Source organism: Tympanuchus pallidicinctus, unplaced genomic scaffold (genome assembly GCF_026119805.1).
Source record: "Tympanuchus pallidicinctus isolate F22 unplaced genomic scaffold, pur_lepc_1.0 scaffold18, whole genome shotgun sequence".
Taxonomy (NCBI): domain Eukaryota; kingdom Metazoa; phylum Chordata; class Aves; order Galliformes; family Phasianidae; genus Tympanuchus; species Tympanuchus pallidicinctus.
Genome location: NW_026294699.1, coordinates 9,135,567 through 9,143,832, shown reverse-complemented (window position 1 = coordinate 9,143,832; position 8,266 = coordinate 9,135,567).

The following is an 8,266-nucleotide window of genomic DNA, read 5'->3' as shown; positions in this document are numbered from 1 at the left end:
CACTACCAGAGGGAAGGGGAACGAAGCACTCACCGCATGCACTGAGAGCTGCGCTGCATAGCCCCACACTATTTATTATACTTTGCTTTGATATAATTAGACCTATATTACATTCTGAAGGCAAACAAACAGCTCAGTGATGGTGCACATGCTGCTGGATTATATGTCCTCTAGCAAAATAAACTCTGGTTTGCTCCTGCTGGGACCATCCAATGACCAGTGGGACATGCTAAAGGCCACTCTCAAACTGCACGTGGCAGCAAACAGCCCAGGATTATGTCCCCATGGTGTGGAAGGACTCGAGGAGAGCAGGTGGCTGTCCCATGCCCCATGCTGCCTGTGCCAGAGACAGGGGGAGAGCCCTGCTGGGTGTAAAGGCAGCACCAGAAGGGTTTGGTTAAACAGGGCAGAGCCCCATGGCACCATGTGGAGCTGCTCCTCCTTCCTTCCTCACCACACTGAGAGATTTGGGGTATAAATTGCTCTATCTGTTTGGTTTTAATTTCTGCTGATGCCCCGGTATTATTTATGCTCTTGAAATATAGCAGTGTGCACAAGGATAGCATTGTGTTCATGAAATACAGCCCACTGCCTATCCTATTTATTGAGCAGAGTAGTAAACAATTCCCACGAGCACAACTCAACCAAAGGGGCAGCAGACATGGCTGAAGGCTGCCCATATGCCAGGGCTGGCAATACCGTACCAGCAATGCTGGGCCATGGGGCAGCTCCTGAAATGCTCTTCTTCATGCAAAGCAGAGCCAAGAGAGCCAGCACAGCAGGTGGGTGACAGCAACAGCTGTGCCCTGGGCTGGCATAAGACTCCTGGTGCTGCAGGAACATCCAAGGGGATGAGTGCCAACATGAGACACCTTGCAGTGCTCCCAGTTGTTGCCAGAAGGGGAGCAACAACTAAAAGGCAAAGGCCAGGCCATGTCCAAGGGACATGCAGCCATTGGGAGCTGGTTCCTGCAGCTCCACACACTCCAGAGGAGCCCGGAGCCCACTGCTGGAAATGAAAACACACTACAAGGATTTTTTTTTTCAAGTTTGATTTGACCTCACTTGGGGAGGAGAGGAAAGCAGTACATAACGCCCTGTGTATAAAAGCAGTTGCCTGATTAGCATAGTTAATGCCTGTGGAATTTACTCAGTGTCAAAATTCTTGCACTTTTTCCAGGGGAAAAGCAACAGGAGTATCTGCATAATGTTGTCCATGCAGAACTGCATCTCCCTGCTGTCCCAGATATTTTCCTAGGAGTCCTCTCTGCCCTGAAGCAAGAAAAGGGACCCAGAAAAGCCAAGTGCTTGGCTGTGTAGATTGAGTGTTGCTATACTGGGTGTCATTTGTATTGGTTCAAAGGTGAAGCAATACCATCATCAAGGAAAGAAGCTCAACAGCCTTGTAGGAAGATCTGAAACAGATCTGGACCTGGTCTCAATCATACAGCTCCGCTGAACCAAATGAGGTTGATTTATGCCACCAAGAAAGCAGTTTTCTAGGCTCAAATTCTTGCCCAGCCCTGCTGCTGCCAGAGCTGCCTGTCCTGTGCCGGGCAGAGCTTATCCTGCTGATGCCATCTCTCCCAGGAGCCAGCACAGAGCTGAGTACAGAGAGAGATGGCAATGGGGACACTGCAATGCCATCAGCTCTCACTACGCCCATCCCAGTTCATATCAGGGCAGCATCTGCAAGCAGAGTGGCACAGCGCAAAACAAGAAGCTGCTTTCATCAGCTCTGCTAACACTCACCCTGGGATGAACACAACAGCTGGGCAGCCTCTCAGCAGGGCTGGCTCCTTCCCATTTATCTGGTTGCTATCCCCAATGGGGGAGCACCCAGCCCTCCACACCCTGCAGCATCAAACCCTTTCAGTACCCAGCACTGCCCAGTGCCACTGCATCCAGCCACATCCCTGCTTGGCGTATGCAGGCAGCAGCATAAAAGCTCTTTGCCTTCCTGGAGTCCCCCCAAATGTTTCCTCTTGTTCCATGGACAGAAGCAGATAACATCAGACATGCACTGACCCCATTTCTCAAGCCATCCCCCAACAGCATCTGCCCATTTCCACAACTGAGAAACATTCCACAGCCCCAGAGAGCTGCAACAACTTCAACCTCAAACCCCTAACCTGCTTCCAAGGCTGAGCCCTGCTGCTGGGGACATCCCTTTGCACCCACTGTGCTCCCCAGCCCTGCAGACAGCACTGAGAGCGGCTTCACCTTGGCTCCATCCCCACGCAACAGCTGTTTGCCAAGCTCAGACTTGGAGCTAGTGATAGACTTTTGTGCTTTGGCTCAAAGATTCTGAAAACAAGAGCTTTAATCATTACTTGCTTTCATGCACCGAGAGCCAAAATTGTCTTGTTAAATACAGTAAGTGATCAGTGCTCACAGTAAAGAACATTTCAATGACTGCTTGTGTGGGTAATTATTTCAGGCTTGCCTTTCTTCCCCTCTTGAGAAACATTACGGAATGTGGAAATTATAGCACAGGCTCCCTGGACCCTGAGCATGCTCTGCTGTTTGCAGGCGCTCACCCTGGGGCAGCTGTAGCAATGTCTGTGCCTGGTTGGTTGCACGCCTACTTGCTGCAACATTGCTGGGCACAGGAACCATCCCTGGGCAGCTGGCACCAATATCGTGTCCTCCGCCACAAGAGTGGCCTTTGCCTCAGACAGGTCTAAATGATGCAGCAGAAGCTGCATTAAAGATATTTGCATGCTCCCGACCTGTTCTACCCATGCACAACCCTACTTTGCTGCCCCGTTTGCAGGCAGACATAGGGATGACAGACATGGGGACACGTCACTGGAGCAAAGCCGGCAGGAAGGGAGTTGCTCCCAAGCAGCATTGCTTCTAAACCACTCCAATATGGCAAGGCAATGGCAACCAGCTGGGAAAGCATTTTAAAGACCCTTAATTAAAGGCTGACTGTTGCACAAGCCCCTTTCCCACCCCCACCAGGAGTGTTTCCCAGTTCTCAGCCCCTCTATCCCTTACACTTTCCCCCTGGTGTTTCCTGGCAGCATGCTGGGGCTGCTCCTGGCAATCAGCCCTTGTGGGCAAGGGAAGTTTGCATACGCAGCAAAAAGGAGAAAAAGTGAAATATTCTCTGTTAATTTTCCAGCACGGATGGAGGCATCACTGCCGGTGCATGTGCCAAAGTGAAGCCTATGTGGCTGCTCCAACTCCTGCTTGGGTGCTGGGAATAACTCCTTCATCTCCTTGCTGCAGTCTGCATACCACTGCAATACATCAGGAGTAATGGGACTGCATCAGGCCCCCCAGCAGCACTGCTTGCCTCTAATCCTGGGATCCTGCACTCAGCTGCAGGGTCTCTTGGTGCCTGGGCACAAGGCAACTCTAATGGCTGCAGCTCCACAATCCTTTCTCTGCTCCACAGGCCCCACGCAGTGGCACTGCTCCATCCCATGCCCTTGGAAGTGATGGGCACACACCTGGGGGTTCTGTCCTGCCAGGGGACAGCCTGCCAGAAGCCCCCCTCCCCTCCACCCCCAACTTATTATTTCTATTGAAGTATTTTGATTGGTGATGTGAGAGCTGATTCCATTCACCAAACAGCAATGCTGTTGTGCTGCTGGGTGGGGGGAAAGGGAGGACCGTGCAGCCTATGCAGAAGCACCATGCAGGCATGACATGGACCCTGCAGGGAAAGGGACACCACAGGCTGGGGGACTGTCATCTTCCAGACCGTATTTGTCACCAGCCCAGTGGGACAGAGCCCTGAGCAGGCTGCAGGATGAATAGGGTGACCAGAGCATGTCCAACTGCCCTGAATCATAGAATAGATTGAGTTGAAAAGGACCTCTAAGGGCCATCTGGTCCCACTCCATGCACTGAGCAGGGACACCCACAGCTCCATCAGTGCTCAGAGCCCTGTCCAGCTTGACTGTGGGTGTCTACAGGGATGGGGCACTGCCATCTCTCTGGGCACTCTGTGCCACTGCCTCACTGCCCTTAGGGACTGTCACCAATCCCCCTTGGGAGGAATGGCTATTGGGATGCACAGGCAAGTCTTTAGATCTTATCAGAAAAGCAACTTGCATTTTTAAAATGGCCCAAAGATTACTTCTTCTGCACCAAGAATGCAAATAAACTTAGTTGAGCAGTCCCACCACTGGCACAGTACTGATGCCAGCTCTACAGCAGCCTTGCCTGGCAGCAGGGCCCAGACACTCATGGTGGGGACACGCCAGCAACACGTCCCATCCCAGTTTGAACAGGAACAGCTCCCAGCAGGTTGCTCCCAGATAAATCATTTGGTTAATTATTTCAGTAAGTAACAACTTTCCTAAAAGCAACTCAGTGCCTGTTCACAGGCTTCCAGAGGGGCCAGATACAAAGGATGCATTTGTCTCACCCTAATTCCAATTAAAGCAGTGAATAACCAAACCCACAATCAGGGCACAGGTTGAACCGCAGCAGCTCAGCTCCCCTTGGGCTGGAAGTGAGTGCTGTGCTCTCCACGTCCTGCACACAGCCACGATGCCCTGCACCTGACAGTGTTTATGCCCCACATGCAACCCAGGCTGCTCTCTGCACTACTTGGAAGCCACCACCAGGCACGTGGTTGCAATTAGAGCAACCTCAGTGTGGGCATTTTCTCATCTATTGGGGAATATGGCATGAATTTATTTTGTGTATTGAGATTACATCAAGATTGGAAGCAGAGAAGAGGCTGGGTGGGGGATGGCAACTTGGGGTGCTGTTGGGCTGAGCACTGCAAAGGGATGCATGTCTCCCCCGGGGGCTGCTGGACATTGCAGTACTGCATTGCAGCCCAGTGCATCCCTGAGTGCTGGAGGAAGCAGAACTTGCTGCCCACCCCCCCCATAGGAGCACAAACTCACCTCCACAAGGCGTAGGCACCACCTGAGCACTGCCAGCACAGCATAGCCCCCAAACCATGCATTCAGCTGAGTTGCCCCAGCCCTCCCTGCTTCACCTTCACTTGCCTTTGAGCTCTGGTGGATTCCAAACCCCATTCACTCTCCCATCACAAACCAGAGATGCACCAGCAGCCCCAGGGCTGAGCACTCAAACACTAAAGAAGCAGCAGCACCACACTGCAGGAAAGATCTGGAGACCTCAAGCACCAGTATGAGGGAAATCTCAAAGATTTGCCCTAAGTATTGTGAGATGGTCCCTGAACACCTCTGAGCAACCACACTGCCCTATTCCCAAATATTTCTGGGACTCTACCTTACAAACAGCGCAAAGGACAACCAAAAGACAAACAGTGTCCCTGGCTTCAGCTTCCTCCTTACCTGCCAGATCCAGGACACCACCTACACGGCTGGACCAGGTCCTGCAGCAAGGAGCCAGACCCACAAATCTCCTGCATTTATCACCTCTAGGTGCACCACAGCCCTGCAGCATGAGCCCCACCTGGGAACGGGGTGTGAGGCTGGTGCAGCAGGCAGAGAATGGGGCACATGTGCTCCCAAGGCACATCAAAATGAGAAGGGTAACTGCAAATAGCTGCTCTCCAGATCTTCACAAAAAATCGGAATGTTTTAATTACTTCCTTGTGGATTTTTTTTCTTGTCCATCCTTCTAGGTTTGGTATAAAAGACAAAAAATAAATGAATAACAATTTTAGAAGGTTCTGTAGTGCTGCTCTTCCTGGCTCACATAGCAGCTGAAACAGAGTGGGAACACCGGGGCACAGGAACAGCAACACTTTGGATAGTTAACTTCAAAAACAGAAATTGAGTTAGAAATGGAAACTTTGGTTGAGACTGAGAACAAAACTTTCCACGCTTGGCAACAGAGATTTTCTTGTGTGGATTTCCATCCCCCTCTTGCTCTGGCAACGACTAACATCCACTGGGACCTGGGGCTCAAAGGCACTGGGAGCTTTGCATCCTCCTACCAGCAGATGCGGACGCAGAGCTGAGGAGTGCCTTTGTCCCAGCACTGCCACTTGGAGGAAAACATCACCCTCCAGGCTTCTGGATTTTTAGCATTCTGAGATAGATGCAAAGAAGGAAGTCATAAAAACACCTACATGGGTCTATTTCCCTACAGCCCCATCAGCAGCTCCCCACAGCCTTGAGAATGAGTCCATGGGCTAGTGCTGGTGCAGAAAACACAGCAATGGGAGGAAATCAGCTGCTGACTTCCCTACATCTCACCCAGCTCAGTGCAGACTCCCCACCTTGGTTTCCATCAGTGACCACTAACTGCTCTGATAGCAAACAGCACCCTGCAGATCCCCAGCTTAGGGCTGAGGCCGTGCACACATGGAGGGGCCGCCATGCAACCATGCACCAGGTGTTCAAACTTGTCCTTGTGCTGGACCTACAGCCTCAGTGTGTCCACCAACACCTCGTGCCATGGATGTCACACATCTCCTGAGATTACACTGCCTTAAAACACATCATGGTGGCCACGTTGAATCCCAAGCGCTCACTGGGGCTACTACATCCCAGGCACCTTCCCCCTGCCCATCCAAGGCCGCTATTATGGTCCCGATGTAATGAAGTGCGGCTTCACCTGGGCAGACCCACAAGTGGCTCCTCTCTGAGGCAATGAATACAAATACTTGACCTCGTGAGCAGTGGGGCAGCAATTAGTTTAAGCAGGGGGTTTGTGTAACACTTCAAAAGTCTTAATCCGTGCGGTCAGCCCTGGCACGGTATTTGCCAGAACCTATTGAGTAGTCTTAATGAGTCTGCAAAGCAAGCTTTCAATACATTTTGGGTCGCTTCAGATGCTTTAAATGGCATAGTCTATATGGTATTGTGCGGCTTTAGAAAGCCCCGGGCTCCAAAAAAGTATGGTTCCCTTTCACAGGGCAGACAGACCCCATCCTTGGAGCCGGGACCCTGAGAGTTTTGCATATGAATACGGCTCGGGCTGAATGCAGTCACTCAGCTGGGAAATAGGATCACTATCAGCGTTTCCAGGCTTTCACAGGCACTTGGGAAACTTTAAAGCTCTTGGCGGAGAATAATTTGGTCGAATGTCGTGGCTGGAAACAAAACCGCGAGCGGCGAAGCATGGTCCATTGCGCAGCTCTGAGTGCCACCACAGCAGCACCAGCACCATTTCATCTCCTGTTTCCAGTCCTCTAAAACAGCCCTGATTCCTCCTATGGCTTTAAACCCATAAAGCTCACGTGTGGCACCTGGGCATCTTCAGCTCATGGATGCTCACAAGGATGGACAGACAGCCAGGACAGCCAACGATGCCTATAGGAATGGGTAAATGCTGCGTTGAGCTCCCACATCATGTTTGTCCTGCTCACGTCACTTGTCCCAGCATCCACTCGATGAGCCCAAGTGCCAACCTGCCAACTGCCAGCCCCAGCTCCACTCATTGGTACAGAAAATGTATCTCCTGGAGGGGACACAGAGGATGTCCCAGAGCCAGGACAAGCGAGTGGGGAGAGCTGAGTGGAGCAAAGAAAAAAGTGCCGATGTCAAAGAGTGAAGAAAGGTTCCTCTGCCTTCTGTGCATTACAGGACAAATAGTACCCACCCAATCCATCTCCCTCAAGACAAGTGGTACCCATTATATGCATCACCTCCAGGACAAGTGGTACCCATCATATGCATCACTTCCAGGACAAGTGGTACCCACCCATCCACAGCAGTGGTGCTGAGCAGTTCTACAGCACGCGTGGCAGAATGGTCAGCGCTGGGATGCACTGTAGTGGAAGAAAACACAGCCAAAGCATATTTGCAAGCAATGTGATGCCCCAGGGCCCTTGAAAACACATAATTAGCTCATTAAAAAGACAAATGCAAGTCACTAGTAAGATATTAAAGGTTAATTAAATGTTTCCCCATCTTTAATTAAGGGAAGAGTAGTTAATTCAGATTAAACTAATTTCTGCAGCCTCCCGTGATGGCTCTCTATGACTGCAGATGTGAGGATCTATTGAGATGACTGAACCCAAAGGTCAGAGATTGGAGCTTTTGTTTGCTCTGCATGGGTGAATTTGGGGAAGTTTTCTATCTTAAGGGTGAGAAATGCCCTGCTTCATCATCTGGGTTACTCAAAGGAAGGTATGTGATACGCAGCTCCCTCTCCTTGTCCCCAGATCCGGCACTTATTCCAAACCACCACCATCAATCGTTTTTCTCAATGAGGAAATTCCTTCAGACAATTCCCAGCCTGCACAAAACGCTCCGTGCTCTGGGTTTTGCTGCCTGGCCAACTGCAGCCAAGGCCTGCCCCAAATACAGACCCAGCGTGGGCATCACAGGGCCAGGCTGGCTCCCAGCGCTCACGT